Source organism: Meleagris gallopavo, chromosome 11, assembly GCF_905368555.1.
Source record: "Meleagris gallopavo chromosome 11, MGAL_WU_HG_1.1, whole genome shotgun sequence".
Taxonomy (NCBI): domain Eukaryota; kingdom Metazoa; phylum Chordata; class Aves; order Galliformes; family Phasianidae; genus Meleagris; species Meleagris gallopavo.
This window is the reverse complement of record NC_139414.1, coordinates 11,515,634-11,532,040: the sequence shown is the minus strand read 5'-3', so window position 1 is coordinate 11,532,040 and position 16,407 is coordinate 11,515,634. Positions and strand designations below refer to the sequence as shown.

The following is a 16,407-nucleotide window of genomic DNA, read 5'->3' as shown; positions in this document are numbered from 1 at the left end:
CATTTCATTAGGTTGGGTCAGTTAGGTCAGACAGCTTTATAATTATCTCCCAGGACTAAAGCTGTAGCTGAACTTTTAGTTTAGAACATTGTATCTTTGCCGGGACCTGGTGGTGTTATCATCTATTTCACTTCAAAATTATGAGGACCAATTCTTGTGCTTGTGTGTACTTTGTGTACCTGCCAAGTCCCCTCCTTCCATTCCTTCAGGTAGTCTCACAAGTGACTGATTATAAATGCTGATCTGACTCTGTGAGCTTTCAGCAGCACACCTGAGGTTCCCATTTTCTTTCATGGTGAACAGTTTTTCTTTCTTTCTTTGACTTTTTTGAGGAACTGATTCCAAAGATTTTATTCACAGTAGTTAACAGGTGTGAATTGGTGTTTTCTAGCATAAGTGTCGTGCTGGGTAGCCTTTGTTCACTTCCTGCTGCTTCCCTGCTCTATTATGGCAAAACTTACTTTAATAGAAGTTTTTTTAATGGTTTGTACAGTGTGTATTTTTAAAGCATATTATGGAATAAAAGTGAATACCTATCAGAACAATGTGTTCCTATGAACCTTTAACAATTGGGCAGATCCCTTGATTTCAATGGACACAGTCCAGAACAAGGGACTTGTACCACCTGAGCAGGAGTGCTAGAATCTGGCCCTCAACAGATGCAGTTTTGTTTCCACCAGCATGTGCCAATTAAAATGATTCTGCTGTAATAAAGTATCAGGAGATAGAAAAAGAACCACCGTGAACTGAGGTAATACTGAAGAGTTAGACGCCTTTTCAGCTAACACAGATCCCCTGCTCCATTGGTGATCAATGGCAATAATGACATCCACTTTCCAAGGTAGTGCTGGGCTGCTGAGGGCTGATTCTGAAGCCAGTGGCTGGTGTGAGTTGTTGAGGAATATTCAAAGACCATGTTAGATGGGCGGCAGGAAGATCTGAAGCCACTGGAGATGTAGAACAGAAATAATAGGAGGTGGATAAAAATGACACTATTTCCAGAATGTCTGAATTAAGAAGGAAGGCAGGAAATGTTGAGCTGTGTTTGAAATACTTTGTCCACCCAGTACAAAGTAATTGTACAGCATATCAGTCATTAATGCCTCAAAAATGAATATGAAGAGCTCAAAAATTTAGTTCAGTGGTTCGTAATGGGAATTGTTTTAGATGGCGAACAACAAAAGTCTGACAAACACTTTCAAATTTCTCTTTGAACAGAAATATATAACTACTGAGTTAGGCCTCCCATTCTTTACACCTCTTTCATGCTTCTTGACATGACCCACCCTAGGCATGTTCCTTCTGATTTCCATAATTAAAGGCAGAATGAAACAGTTACTGGTACTTAATAAAATTCTTATCTGTGAACATTTAGGGAGAAGAATGCCTGCCTACTTTGGGTACTTTACTTTTATTTGTTTCTCTTTACTATGGCTAACACTGCTTGTTTAAACAAGAACCGCAATGCTTCTATTTGCTGACTCCATTTCTGTGCTGGTTGCTGTGGCACAATTTCAAGCTGCTTTCAGTGTTACAGTATTTTCAGGATTTTATTGCTGCAATTATGACATTTGCCCCTCACTGTTCAGTTTATGTCTCTGTTTTCTGCTAGAGAGTTGTAATTCTAGGGTTAGATTTTTTCATACGAGCCCATTTAAAAACTGATAGGGATGGGAAGAATTCAGTATCAAGTAGTATACAAGGAAAAAAAAAAAGGTTTCGCCAGAGCAAAGAAAAACTGCACACAGAAGATGAGAAAGCTCTTTGCTGCATCACCTATGTGCTACAATACAGCACTTCTATAGTCTTCAACTGTGTTCCCTTTTCTCTCCCAAACTTCCACCTCTGTTAATAGCTCTCAGGCTTATTTTTTCCCATAGACTTTATAACAAACTTGGCAAAACACCTGATGCTGGCAGAGGCTGGAATGAGACCCTGGTAAAGAAAGAGGTTTCTTCTTTTGAAGTAGAGAGCTCTTCAAAACTGAAGCTCTTTGTGAACCTGCAGAGGTTCACTCACAATAAAAGAAAATCAAATCTAGAAGTAACTTTCTCTGAAGTTAGGCACTGGAATTTAGCCAGTGACCAGTGAGATGAAGAGACTTGTAGAAATATTTTGCAGAAATACTTCTAACAAAGAAGCAATCTTGCTTGAAAGTGAAATATTTTGCAACAAAATCTCCCATTTTTACAGTTTGGCTCATTTACTTCTTTAATTTTCAGTATGGATACAGAAAAGGAGAAGAATATGGTCTTGCATCCCCACCCCACATACAAGCTCAAACTTGAATGTGTAGAATCATTTTGCCTGGAAATAGACATTGTGACTCTAAGCATTCTCTTAAAAATAGTCATATGGTTGTTTTCAAATAGTTAGAAGAAAAATCAACATTTTGAAAGTTGATGCAAAGTAACTTGGGTCTTCCAGATAGCTCTATTCGTGTATTCTTTAGCTGCCACAAGCAGAACAGTAATTCAGCAATTACCTGCGTTTCATTCACATCTTCCTTTCTCTGTTAAATCATAAACGCACGTTTTCAATTTATTAGCATTGGATAAGTGGCCAACTATGTCTACAAGCCTTGTAATGTGTAAATTACCCTAGCCAGTTCTAAGAAGGGATATGTGTCCATGAAAGTGAATTACTCACAGATCACAAAGGAAACCGCCTGTTCAAAATTATTTCAGAAGGTCTAATTATCTCCAAAATGTAGGATTGGTTTTTGCTGTTGAAATTTGTTAATATCCCCCAAAATGCTTTTGGCGTTCTTGTATGCACAGCAGGAAAATCAGTATGGAACAGGAACTAGTTTTTAATAAAACTTGAAAAGCACAGCTTAAGGTCCTTGCTGAGCTATAAGTGCTGCTGAACTATAAACATGAGGTTGTAGGCCTCTCAAGCCTGCATACTGACTTAGGGTATTAATATATGGAAAAGGCACATGAAAAAGCAATTATGGGAAAAATTGGGTTTAGACTATTGGTATTATTAATTAGAGGTGAATAACACTGATTTAAAAATTTGACACTTCAGAAATGGCAAAGCAAAGCAATCACTGACATGTCTGGAATTCATATTACCTGTCCAAGCAATTTTCTTTCTTTTTCTGTAAGTGCACAGTATTGTTCATTTCAATGAGATATTACAGACAGACTCTAGACACTCAATTCCCCCTTCTTCAGACAACTGGGATTTAAATATCCATTCAGTTCAGAAAATGATACGTCTATCACAAAACTCCTTTTTAACTCTATGTCTATAGTTGAAAACATATGGCTGATATATAATTAATAGGCATTTTACATCCTTCTGAAGAGCAGAAATGTGTACTTACTTTTTTTTAATTTGTGATACAGACAGTGGATGACTGGCACTGAATATATGTAAAAATGATAGCACTACATGAGGAAGGAAAAAAGATCTTTTACAGAGGGTTAGATCAAAGACAATAAAGTTGGTGACATACTGAATATTATTATCTACTTCTGTCTTATATTAAGACTGCGTAGCTTTCTCCATCAATAAAAAATGTTTCTTTGTTATCCACATATCTTGTTTGATTTCATTTTTCTTGGCTTGTACAGAAGAAATATCAATCTGGAGGACTGTGACCTGCATGTTGTATTGGGCAGGCGTGTTAAACCCAGCTGATGTTTTTATTCATCTTCAGTATCTGTACAAGGGGTGCAGCAGAGTCTGCTGAATGTCCTGAATGGGATTCCTGGAGTTCAGTGTTGAAAATATAAATGGAGCATTTAAGTAGCGTAAATTCACAGCAGAAAAGTTAAAGTCTTAAATCAGTATTTAGTACTAACAATATCAAGATACCCTTTTCTTCCATGTTCAATTTTGCAAGATGTGAATATAAGAAGCTATTTTCAACTGAAAAGTCCATAGAAGAGATTTTGGAACAAAGAGGAGAAAATCAACAGGATCTAATTGTGAGAAGCAGATGATACTTCTCCAGATGGAACTCCAGTGTGAAATTGCAGAAGTTTGACTTTGGTACCAAGTAAGTAAGTATTAATACAGTTTTGATGAGAATAAATACAATTTTCTAGGAGCTCAGAGAATAACGTAAGTTAAGATTGTGTGATCAAGGTACCACATCTGCGTTTTCAAAAAGCCATACAGAGTATCCCTCACTCAAAAGGTCTTTAGGTGATTAAGTTCTTAATAAGTAAATAAGAGAAAATGAGTTGGGTTAATGCCTGAATAAAATAGGAGACGGTGGGTAGGAAAAAAGTAACTATTTTCACAAAGAAGAGAGTATTCATAAATACATTTTATGAAGGGTGGAGGATGATTCAGATGGTATCACTGTTTGCAGATGGTATAAAAGTATTTGATATTAATAGATCTATGAGAGGCTGTCAAGGCTTGGATAGGATTTTGGTGACAATGTGATGATATAGGACATGTTTCTGTTACTTGCAGATAGATATCTAGAGTCATTTTAGGGACTCTCTGACATATCCATACAAGAATTTGATATATCCACGTGAGACTAGCAGAAGTAAGACGTTATGTTTACTCTGCTGCAACTTTACGTGCCTGAAACTGGAAACAACCTCATCTTTAGTGCTCAGTAATGTATCCCAATACTCATGGAGAAAAATAACCCTATGAAAAAAATATCTTCCAAAACGTTTAGGTAAGAGGTCTTGGAGTCTATACAAATGATTCTCTGAAAACATTAGTGGTCAAAATTGCAAATTGGTAAGCATTATTAGCAAAGAGAAAGAGGGGAAGAAATCCAAAGGACTGTGCTTCTGCATAGACCTTCTGTATAACAGCAATGTTAAGGGCACTGTGTCTGATATTGATCATTCCATCTCCAAAAACATATAGGAAAACTGGGAAAGGATTTCAGGGACGACAGAAAGAATGAGTTTTAGTTGAAGACTCTTAACCTTGCAAAATCCATGTCAGAAGAGAGATAGAAAACTATAAAAACATGAATAAAACCATAATGTGAACTGGGAATAATCATTCGCAGTACAAGATGCAGAGCATCCAAACCAAATGAGCCTTTTAGGTTTAAAAAGGAGAAAATGCTCTCATTTGTGGATTTCACTTCTCCAAGAAACTGTAGGTCTTAAATTAGATGAGCAGGAGGCAACATGGAGTTTACTAAGTTCCTAAGTCAGTAATAACCAGAGCATGGGAGGAGGAACTGCAGAAAAAAATCTTTTTCCATATCACTGTCTCTGCTTTCCTCTATCAATCACCAGTGCTGGAGCCAAGAAACAGAGCTATGGAAAATTTGGCTTAGCCAGCACTATAGCTTCTGTGCTTGATCCCTCCCCTTGATCTGTAGTGCACTTAAGAACCTGCAGTAAGTGTGCAGGGTCTCCCACATATATACAAATGAAAGCCAAGAATAATAGTAAAAAGATCATGTGCTTAGAGAAAGATAAGAGCCCTTCAGGAGTCTCCCCTCAAAAAATATCATTGGCTCATATTTGGCTATATTAACTTTGAAACAGAACATGACATTGTATGACTTATACTGATAGTTTTGACTGTATACAAGCATAGAATCATCACTGAGTTAGAGATACCTTTGTAAGATGAGGGCTTCTGATCAGTGACAGAAATTTTATACAACCATTCAGGACAGCAGCTATATAAAGGAAACTATCAATGTGTGAGTGCATACTGTATTCAAGTCTGCAGAAATTAATTAAGAAGATAAGGATTATGCTACTGTGGGGAGAGAGAGGAAAAGAAAAAGAACAATTCCAAAGGCCAAAATCTTCATGGATTTTAATGACCAGCAGTATTGGATGTTGTTTTAATAGCTCCTACTTCTGGTTGGCTCAGTAAAAATATTTTAAATTTGCATACGTTGTGCATGCATGTATGTGTTTATCCAATTTCTTTTTATATATTTTTTTATATGATAAACTTAATTATACATATTATCTCAATATATCTTCTACTAATGGAGAATATGTTCTATACGTATGCATAGCTCTATTTGAAAAAAAAAAAAAGTCCTTTTGATATTTCTTTTGTATATTCTTATATAGAGCATATAATTTTTTCTTATTTTGCCTAGCCTGAGCAAGGGAAAGATGAGTCAAAGACGTAGCTGATATCCTTGTGATAGTGTTTAAATCCCCACAGCACTGAAGCTTGACATACCTCTCTAACAGCTGCATACTGCTGCACCAAAAATACTGCCGCTGCAGCAACCTTGCCTGCTGACAGTCCCTTTGCCATTTTTGGCACTCAGATTTTGGTGCGTTACTGTGTGAAAGCTAGGAGAAAGGAAGATGTATGGGTAGCAATATGCAACAAGTGTGCGGGTGAAAATGAATGATTTGGTATCACAAGGATGGCAGAGGAGTCCCTATTGGAAAACCGGTATGGAGCACCAGTGGTGGAATTAAGTAGGCAGAGGAGTCCCTACGATACATGCTAAAACCTGTTCCCCTTTTGTGGAAGACTTTGCCTAGCCTAGACAAGAAAATGAATGTCACTAACAGGAAGGCCCAATTATTTATCACTCAAGTAAAATCTTTATCAGGCAATTACTAAACCAACATGGTGATGTACTTCCAGCCAGGAGGACTAATGTGTGGGACTACATGTCTTATGTCTTAGGTAAATTACTGCCTCAGACATTTTAAAAGAAATAATAAAAGCTCAATAAGGAATAGTGGTAGGGGGAAGAAGGCCAGCAATAAAAAGATACACATTGGTGCTTCATAAGGATTAACGATTCAGAGAACTGGAAAAAGTCAAGCAGAGTTAGGCATAGCAAACCAAATTAAACTGATGGCAGAAGCTTTTTCAGTCATACTGGGAGGGAAATGCACAAGACAATCACTGTGCACTGAGGATAGAGTAGAAATTAAAGATAATCTAGGTGTGACTCAAAAAATTAAATGAAGACTTTAAGAATAAAAAAAAAAGCTCAAAATGGAAAAAATGAGATTGAGTGGAACATGAATTTATTTTTAAAAAATCATGAAAAACTTGTTATCTTACTCCTTTATTTTAATGACAACTTGATTTTTGAGATAAAGCAAATTCGACCTGTCTGTGTTTTAGTCAAGTGTTGGGTACATTACTACATGGGGAATTATTAGTTAAATTGGAAAAGATAAGGACAAGTATCAGGACTGTAATATAAGTAAGGAAGTGTCTGAAAAGGAGATGAGAGTGAGTCAAGTTGAAAGGATTTTTTTCTCTCTCTGGAGAAAAGTTACTAGTGGAGTTCCTTTAGGATTGGTCTGGGGATTAATTTTATTTAATATTTTCCTTAATGACCTAGGCAGAAGAAGTAGGAGTGTACTAATTAATTTGCTGATGATACAAAACTGGGAGATGTCACGAATACAGAGGAGGATTGGAATATTATACAGGAAGAATTAAATGACCTTGAAGTCTGGGGTAATAGAAATGGGATGGAATTTAAGGTCATGCTCTGCAAGGTCATGCACTTTGGGACTAATGAAAAGTATCTGCTATGAACTGTAGACTCATCAGTGGGAAATGACAGAGGAAAACCACCTAGTTCTAACAGTCAATCATAGAATTACTATGAACTAACAGTGCACTTAAACCACGGAAAGGGAAAATGCAATTTAAAGATATATCGAGAAATATATTTTTAATGGAGCAAATGGAGTATTCACACCATTGATCAAGATGCTTGTTAGACATCACCTTGAATTCTGATTATCTGTGTCTGCAGTACAAATATATATATATTTTTGTTTTATTTTTTAAAACAGGTGCAAAGAGTGAGTAATGTAGTGATCAGAGGAAAGGCTCACTGTCTGAAAAGAAGCTGGGCCCAGCAAAACAGAGGTTGAGAGGGGACACAGTTGCTATCTATAAATATATTATGAGGTAAACCCATGGGAGAAACAAAAGCTCATGAAATTAAACGATAATTTTGACATGAGAACAAATGGGCATAAATTGGCTATGAATTCATTTGGACAAGAAGTGTACAGGAGGTTTCTAGACACCAGAGCCATCAGTACAGGAGTGTGGGAGTAAACACAGACCTGGAAAGATTTATTAGCTGGGCTTATGCCATGTAATTCATGTGCTGGCATGTTCTTGAACTTAACTTCTGGTCAGCTCTGTGCCTCTTTTTCAGGCAGTCTTGTTCTATAGACCCCTCCTTTGTTTATTATAATTTCTAGCAAATTTTTCATTTGGATGTATTTTATAACATTATCTCCTTGATACAGTAATACAGTACCAATACTACACAATATATTTAGTTTGTCTATTCTCTTCTCAAGCAGCAACAGCAGCCCATGTCCTGCAATGACCGGAACAATGGGATGAAAAATAAATAAAACTGCCATGTTTCTTTATAAGAAATGTGTTATATAACAGCAAAAATTAATTAATACTTAGGTAATACACAAACACCTTGAGTCACATCCACTCAGAAAACACATCCAGAGGTAAAAACAAGTTCACTGAAAGACAGACTGACTTATTTTTAATTTTTTTTCTTTCCATTCAGTATATTTCTACAAACTTTTCATGTTTCTTCAGGACCAAACAATTGTCATGATAGCCCATCATGATTGCTACTAAATTCTTATGTTCATCTGTTTCTTCTCAGAAAAGAATTGCACTTGCAATAATGATAGGATTGTTTGTTTGTTTGTCTGTTTGTTTTGTGTGGACTACAAACTTTGATATTTTATAACAAAAAGCTCTTTTTTTTCCCCTCAAAATATAAATATTCTCTTTTCTTAAGTAGACCACAATTGTTAGGTTATAAATCTGCAGTTTAATGTCATTGCTTTCAACAAGAACAATGAGGGGAGAAGGAGGGGGATTAGAACTCAGTTTTCTCTGTGTTGAATGACATGGCTTAATCATAATGAATGGAGATAGTCCCAAGGTTATGTACTGTATTTGTGCTGTAAAATCAAAACAGTCATATTGTGCCTTTAATGCTGTCTCAAATGGATATTCTCATTATTGCGTTCTGAGAAACGCTCTACCCTAGTATGTCTCAAATCTCATTCTAATCATTACAAATTAACAATACAGAGGTTGAAAAGCAGCAGCAGCATACTCTGATACCAAGTAAATAATGACAACCTTGTGTTTCCCAGGAGAAGGGCCTCGCTTTCCAATAAACCAGTAATTTGAGCAGACTACTCAGTATCTGATTGAAGTGTTACAACTATTAAAAGTTCAAGATTATCTGCATCTAACTACTACTGCATCTAACAGATATTGAATTACAATACTTACTCTGTACAACCAGCAGCTTATTCCTTTTTGTCATGTGCTGTTGTGTTGTGTTTCATCAACTTCAGAGACAATGATGCAAAATAATGCAATGTGACACCATGAAATACAATAAGATGTGACATAACACATTAGAAATTTAAAGAATGAAAAGCTTCAGTCAATTCAGGAAACAGGAACCCTGTCCAAATTTATTGTGACAAGTAAGAACAGTGCAAACACTAAACACTGTTTTCAAACCAGAAGGCACCATTGTTTTCTGACCACCCAAATTGCTCGCAGATACTGCCATCATCTTTATTTTTAGTTTGATTTAATATGCACGGGGCTGGGAGCTTTCTCAGTTTGGGTTGTGATTTTGTTGTTTTGGGGTTTTCCTCTCCCTTTCGCCCAGTCTGGCATTAGTATTTAAATATGTAAATTGGCATCCAAATGGCTTGGAGTGATTGTCAGCAACTTTCCATTCCAAACAAACCCCTTTCTTGACATTTCACAAGGATGCGTTGCTAACATGCTTCCAAGGATTTTGTAAAAATCCAGTTCTGTGAACAGAGGCTCAAAATAGGTGAACAAAAAAGCATCTGTGTTAGCAGAAAAGAAGCATTTTCAGTCCGTATCTATGGTATGCTAATTGAAATTGTAGAAACAGGCTGCTTTCCTGTAGAGTACTAAAATGGATTGGAATATGAAACAAGTCTCTTAAATCTGACTACTCCAGACCTTTCTTCCTCACATTTTCACTGTCTTCTATTCATATCTGTCAGTTGATATTTAGGTCTGCATTAATGGATTAAAGGCCACATTGATCTCAGTTGGAAAATATGAGTTGCTGTTGCTGATCACCCTATGCTATTGCCAAAGCCTTCTCCTTTGCTAGTAAAGTCAAATTCTATTGAAGTCTATCCCAAATAGTCATCTGTATAAACAATGATATGTGATTCTAAACTTCAAGCACAATTTCTGACCAGCTGTACTAACCATTTTTATGTATGTTTCATTTAAGGGCAGCAATACCATGCCGTGAAGTCAGACAATGAAGAGATTAAAACTATTTTTGTAAAGCCAATTTAGGGCCTAGATGGCTCATTTAATCGGACACTGGCCTTTCATCACAGGGAAAAGCAGTTCATATCTAGCCTTGGCTGTTGTGTTCAGAAGTAATCTTCATGGGATGCTTATAAAACGAGTACAGAGATTCTTGGTTTACTTGTCAGCAAAGTGAAGAAGAATAGGGAGCTGCCAGCTGGTATATATGCAGGTGAAAATTAAGTCTCCTGAAAAGGATTTTAAAAAGTGCAAAGCTCATAGAGCACCTAGCTAAATGAATAACAGACAGGTGACTGCTAAATATCCCACATCTTCCCCAGCAAATCAAACATTAAGTAGTACAGCAAATCCTTCTAAATCAATAAGTGCAATAAAGATCTCTGTGGAGATTTATTTTTTGTGCACTAAAGGATAAAATCCAGTGTTCATTGAAATGAATGAAGAAAAAAATGAATTAAATGTATGCACTCATGCTACTACTGCCAATTAAAAAAAATAAAATGATTCTGGGACAGATCCTTAGATGAATGACACCTCTGATTAGCTCCGGTAGATGAGTTTTGTGATAAATCAGATAGTAATGTACAGTATTATTTTCCAAAGCTGAAACTGTCATTAGCTGAGTTCATCAACTAATTAATTAATTATTGGTCTGAAAAAAAAACCGCAGATTCACCTACTTTTTAACATGAATTAGGATCTAAATGGGTACAATTATTACAGGAAGAATGGGATCTGAAATGAATGTAAGGCTGCTTAGATTTCTCAAAGTCATTGCCCATGAAATTTTGATGTGATTTAAAGCCAGCTTTTAATGTATTTGGATAACTAGCCACTTTTAAAATTCTTTTGAAATGTGGCCTGTAAGTGTTATTGGCTATTTAATTACTCACAATCATATGATCACATGATACCAAATTTTCAGTATAGCCAGGGAAATATTGCAGAGGAGAACAGTTTCCAAGTTTCCATGTAGTCAAAGAGCAACTTAATTTGTGTTTTCAAAATCTGATTAGAATGCAGATTTTTTTTCCTCTTTATAATTCAGTGAATATTACGAGCTTAGCAAGTTAGAACTGAGTAGCAAAAGTTGATAAGCTTTCCATGAGTTAATTGGTAGACGATTCGTTAAAGATAATATTTCCTTTAAAAATGCAATAACTTAGTTTGTAGTTTTATGGAGTAGCCAAATTATTGTCAGCCAGTGAGATTCTTTATATACCCATAGAGTATTTCTATACAAACATACATAAGGAACTCCATATAGATAACACGTATAATGTATACTCAGCTTTAGCTGGTGACTGAAGAAGGCTTCAACTGGTTTCTGGGGCTGTATCTTTTAACCCACCCTACAGCATGTGTGCAGACACACCACAAAGAAACCTCTGCTGTACCTGTGCACTGCTTGTTCCATGCTCATCAAAGCAGAGGAACAAAGAGCAATTTGCAACTGGCATGGCCTACTGCTTATGTATTGTAATTTATGAATTCTACAGTGAGTAAAACGGCTGTGTATTCCCTATTCTTGCTGATTCCAAGTGCAAGTTCCTTTGTAATACCCTGCCAGTTGAATAAAAATGATGGTTTGGGGGAGGAGGTGATATGCCCATTTATTCCTTGGTTTCTCAGCTACAGCTGCCAAGAAGAGAACAAATTGTAGTGGTGTGTTCTGCGATATGGACATCTGCCCAGTGAATCTGGATAAGCCCACTACCATGTTCTGTTTAAGTCACCGGACAGCCATCAGACGGCAATGACTTTCAGTCACCAATGACCTTTACACATTTGAACCTGTGGCCCAGAGGTGGAAAGTTTTGTATAACTCAGTGCTTCCTTGAGCTCACCAGCTCACGCCTTGATAAATGCAGTTAGAAAGGAATAAAAATATTCTCTAGACAATACTGGCTATATGCAGACTCTTGAATCAGTTTTTCCACTGGTTTCTGCAGCTATATTTGTGCCATAAGCACAAACATAACTTAAAAGTACAGCCAGTATTGAAATGATTTACACCAGCTGTTGGTAGAAACTATTGAAATATACACAGGTTGACGGATGGCTGGATCAATAGATTGCTCTTTTCCATTAAGTATCTTCTAACCATTGGCTTTTGGAAGAAGTTGTCTTGCAATTTGTAAGACCCATTAGATGACAGAGCTGGCTGTTGCCTAAGATGGAGGATCAGTTTCTTAGTACTTGCCTGTGCAAGAATTAGAACAAGAGCAGGAAAGGTGTATGAATCATGTGGGATTTTGAAGTGAAATGAGAAGTATTGTCTGCATCTGCACCAAAATAAATATGGATCACTTGTTCTGAAAGCAGCAAAAATGCTGATAAAAGAGCTGATCTGGTCCATTATGAGTGTTATTTTGGCATATTCATGTATTTTTAGTATCAGCTTGAAATCATAAAGTGATTGTGAAATAATTTGCCAATTAAATAAATGCCAAATATAACTTCAAGCAATACTTATGTTGCTAATTTTTAGGAATACATTTTAAATTCAAATTCAAAGAATTGAGTATTTTTTTCCTCTTATCCATTCAAACTTCCAGACAGGAAATCAGATGTTAAGAAACTGAGATGCTTCTCTTCCAGACTGAACAGCCAGGAGTTCTGAGAAAGCAACATGCAACTCCTAGTACTTCTCAAAGTATCATTGTAATGTATATAGCAGTGTAATGTGTATTGCCCACAAAGGCAAACAACCTCTTGACTTCACACTTTCGTTGGCTGCTGAAAGGTTATATGCTGCTGAGGCTGTAATTTGCCATATCACTGATTCATATGTGCAGCATCCAAGGCAAAGTTACTCAACAGGGGGAAAAAAAAAAAAGAAAAAAAGAAAAAAAGAAAGAAATTCTAATTTGGGAAAATATCCACCCTATTTTTTAATTCTTTTTGTGTTGAAATTCTCAGTTAGGACTCAGCGTTGGGAACTGAGAGTTTGATCAAAAATACTTTAAATTGTGTTATTGTGTGTCGACAGGGTGGTTTTAAAGCATTTAAGCTTTTCCAATTCTCATGTGAGTGCCTTAGTATATACAAATAAAGGCAAAATAAAAATCAGATAATAACTGATCTTTGCCGTAGTGTCCAGATTAAGAACCATGTTTTGTGCACAAGTGATGGGCATGTAAGCCCTTCGTATCAGGAGATCTGTCTGGCACTCATCAGGCAGTGTTACTTGATCACAGCTGGATAAAAATGCACACCCAGGGCAAATCTGTAAACACCAGCTTAATCTGCATGGGAAAAGTTACTGTCATCTCCTCCGACAGAAAAAGCCTCCAGGACACATTCCAGCAGTAACAGTCACCAGTTTGTTACAAATGTTGTCAGATTTAGACACAAAACCATTATAGATGTCAAAAAGCTACAGCTGGAAAAATAAATATATTGCTGTTTAGGTATTTTATTAAAAAAAAAAAAAAAGAAAAGAGGAAAGTTAGTAGTTTTATTAGTGTGACCAAAAGATCTTATAGGGAGAGGAGGTGGATATCTGTATCATATCGTCCTAGCTAACAAACTGTGGTTTAGACTGCATTTCACAGTTCTCTAACAAAGCTTCTTTTTCATATATCGAAACACCTTAAAGAGATTTTTCTTTTGGCAAAGGGCTGTAATTTGGATAATGTTTTGCAGGAATCTTCTGCCAGTACCTACTTTTGGCTTCTTATGCTTCTGTCAATGGTCATATTTGCAATTGCAAGACCAGAGCCCATTACACTTGTAATCAGCCCTGGAAAACACCCTGAATCACTTAATCATCAGAATAGCTCTAAAATAATGGGGGGAAAAAGGCTTTAATCAACTCTAGATGGTTTATCTAAAGTAATGTAGTTATAGATTCATATCTTCTTGTCTTTTTCAAGCAGATATTCCCATTTCCTTCATAGAGGTTGGGCGCACGTGCAAGAACAAGCAAGGCTCTGGGACCTGATTCTTCTATCCAGTACTGGCAATGGTGAGCTTCAATTTAAATTTAACGTGAGCTGAACCAGAGTCCCCAGAGTGAAAATCCTAGTGCTACAAATTCCCTTCCCAGCCTTGTATCTTCCCTTCTACCCATGCCCACACTCATGCATAACAGAGATGCAGAATTGCTGGTTTCTGCAATGTGTTAAATAGGAGGAAAGGGAACATTCAGAAGAAAACTAGGTGTTTGGGGCTTTCTTCAACCCAAGATTAATGTCAAGAGATTTTTCTTAGCATTAGTGTCAGTGCTAGCCAGAAAAAATGATCCCATTAAAGGGCCCCTCATGAATAAATCATGAGCCCCAATTTAGTGTTAGTACTGAGGGTGAGAAATAAACAGGTGATAGAGTTTGTAGAGAAACCGTTGCACTTCGTATGGTATTTTGGTGTTATTAATATTGGGGGTTTTTACATCTGTATGTGTCTTGGGGAGGTGGGGGAGAGGAAGCATGATATGATTTTAAAGCTGTTCAGCTTTGAATCAAAGATCTATGTGGTTTGTATTTCCAAATCATTAGTGATGAGCTCTATTCCTCCTAAGTGCATTAAAGTAGAAAGCTTCATAGACATGCCAGTAATTTAGGGGCTGTGTTTGGCAACAGGATTCCTCACTTCTTTGCTGTTCTCTTCTAAGTCCATTGTGAGTATAAAAGAATAGTTACTGAATGCAGCAATTAAGGGAATTTTTTCCTTTTCAAATTAAAAGTTACATTTTTGCAATAATTGCAGTAGTTGAATAATTTATGTCCATTTAAATGGAATAGCACTTAGCACTGATGTTTACTGAAAACCCTTTTGTGTTTAATGTAAAAAGGTGACAACAAAAGTGGTATAGGAGAAGGCCTGTGCGTATGAGATTATTACTGTGCCTGTGCAAATTGTCAGACTTCAAACTGCAATTGATTTCTTTAAATTACAGCACTAGTAGGTGTATTCCAGACAAATGAGAGTTACTGGAGATGATGCTAGGGCTGGCTGAGTCACTGTCAGCACAGTAACAGAAAGCTCCTGGTAAGGCTGCAGTAAGGAGCCCTCAATTTCAGCCTCCTTAACATGCGTTTAGAAAACCAAAAAGAGTAGAGGTGCACAAAGCTAAAGACATGTAGGTGGGTGAATGCTGTGTAGTTTCCCTTGTAAGACCAGGGAATATAATTAATATATTTGCGCCTGTGTTGTGCCATTTCTCTGTCCCTTTCCTTCTGAGCGAGCTAATTATGGGGAATTGGCTATCAGCCACTCAGTGGTTTTGTTTTATGCTATATATTTTGCAGCTCTCACTTCTAGTTAGAAACGCCAATAGAAAGAGGAACTTTAAATTCCTGATATCTCTGAAAGTATGAAATGAGACACAGCTTACTATGTGTCTGCTGGGCCTGTGAAAATGATTGTTTCCATCTTTCCATATCCATGTTTGCATCCAGCCATAGGATTTTATACCATTTTATATTGGTATAATTCTGTTGCTACTTCCAAATTGCAAGGAAAACAAGTGAGTTCAGCATCAGGCCTCCTGGGTTATTCTGATAAATATTTACTGAAGATTGAATTCTACCAAAATGCCACTAGAATTTTACTCTAAATAAAAATTATGCCATTGGACTTACGGCCTCTATTGCCAAGATCTGTGAGCTGTCAATCCCAGATGCTCATTCCCATGCAGTAGCTACAGTCTGCATGGTTGAGCTGGTTTAATCCAAAACTAGGATGTCTCCACCAGTGAGTGACTGGCCTAGAGGCATGAAGTGACAGGACAGTACTTCAAAATTAATTTACTTAAGTGATGTTGCTGGTCTTTCTAGAGTGGTCACCTCTGTGGGACATTGGTTTTATAAGCTAAATGCACATTTCTCAGTGTATAATAATCACTATCCCCTTAAGCCCCATAGGGCGACATAAATCCGCTTTAAAAAAATTCTATACTGACATGTCCATGCATGTGATGGTTCAAGTTCCTACTGTAAATACGCTGCCAACTCCTCAAATTTCTATTCTCTAAAACACTACCATTATATTATATATAACTAATAATATTAGTTAAATAAGTATTTTTATAACTGTGTCATGAATCATTGCAAAAGTTGGACAAATAAATTTTTCTTTGCTTTGAAATATCTGTTTTACCCAAAAAGGGAATAA

The 16,407-nt window shown here is 36.6% G+C and overlaps 1 long non-coding RNA gene across 44 annotated transcripts in view; it reads left to right on the top strand.

The window, feature by feature from the left end:
- Positions 1-16,407, top strand: part of LOC104912536 (uncharacterized) — a 376,736-nt gene that overhangs the window by 305,572 nt on the left and 54,757 nt on the right. For 27 of the 44 annotated variants that reach the window (XR_014885657.1, XR_014885659.1, XR_014885660.1 and 24 more), the window contains 3 exons: positions 3,857-4,012; positions 7,749-7,866; positions 14,172-14,260. This is a non-coding gene — a long non-coding RNA (uncharacterized LOC104912536). Of the gene's footprint in view, positions 1-3,856; positions 4,017-7,748; positions 7,867-14,168; positions 14,261-16,407 lie in introns of all 44 variants that reach the window. The other 17 variants (XR_014885700.1, XR_014885696.1, XR_014885698.1 and 14 more) reach the window with 7 other exon arrangements.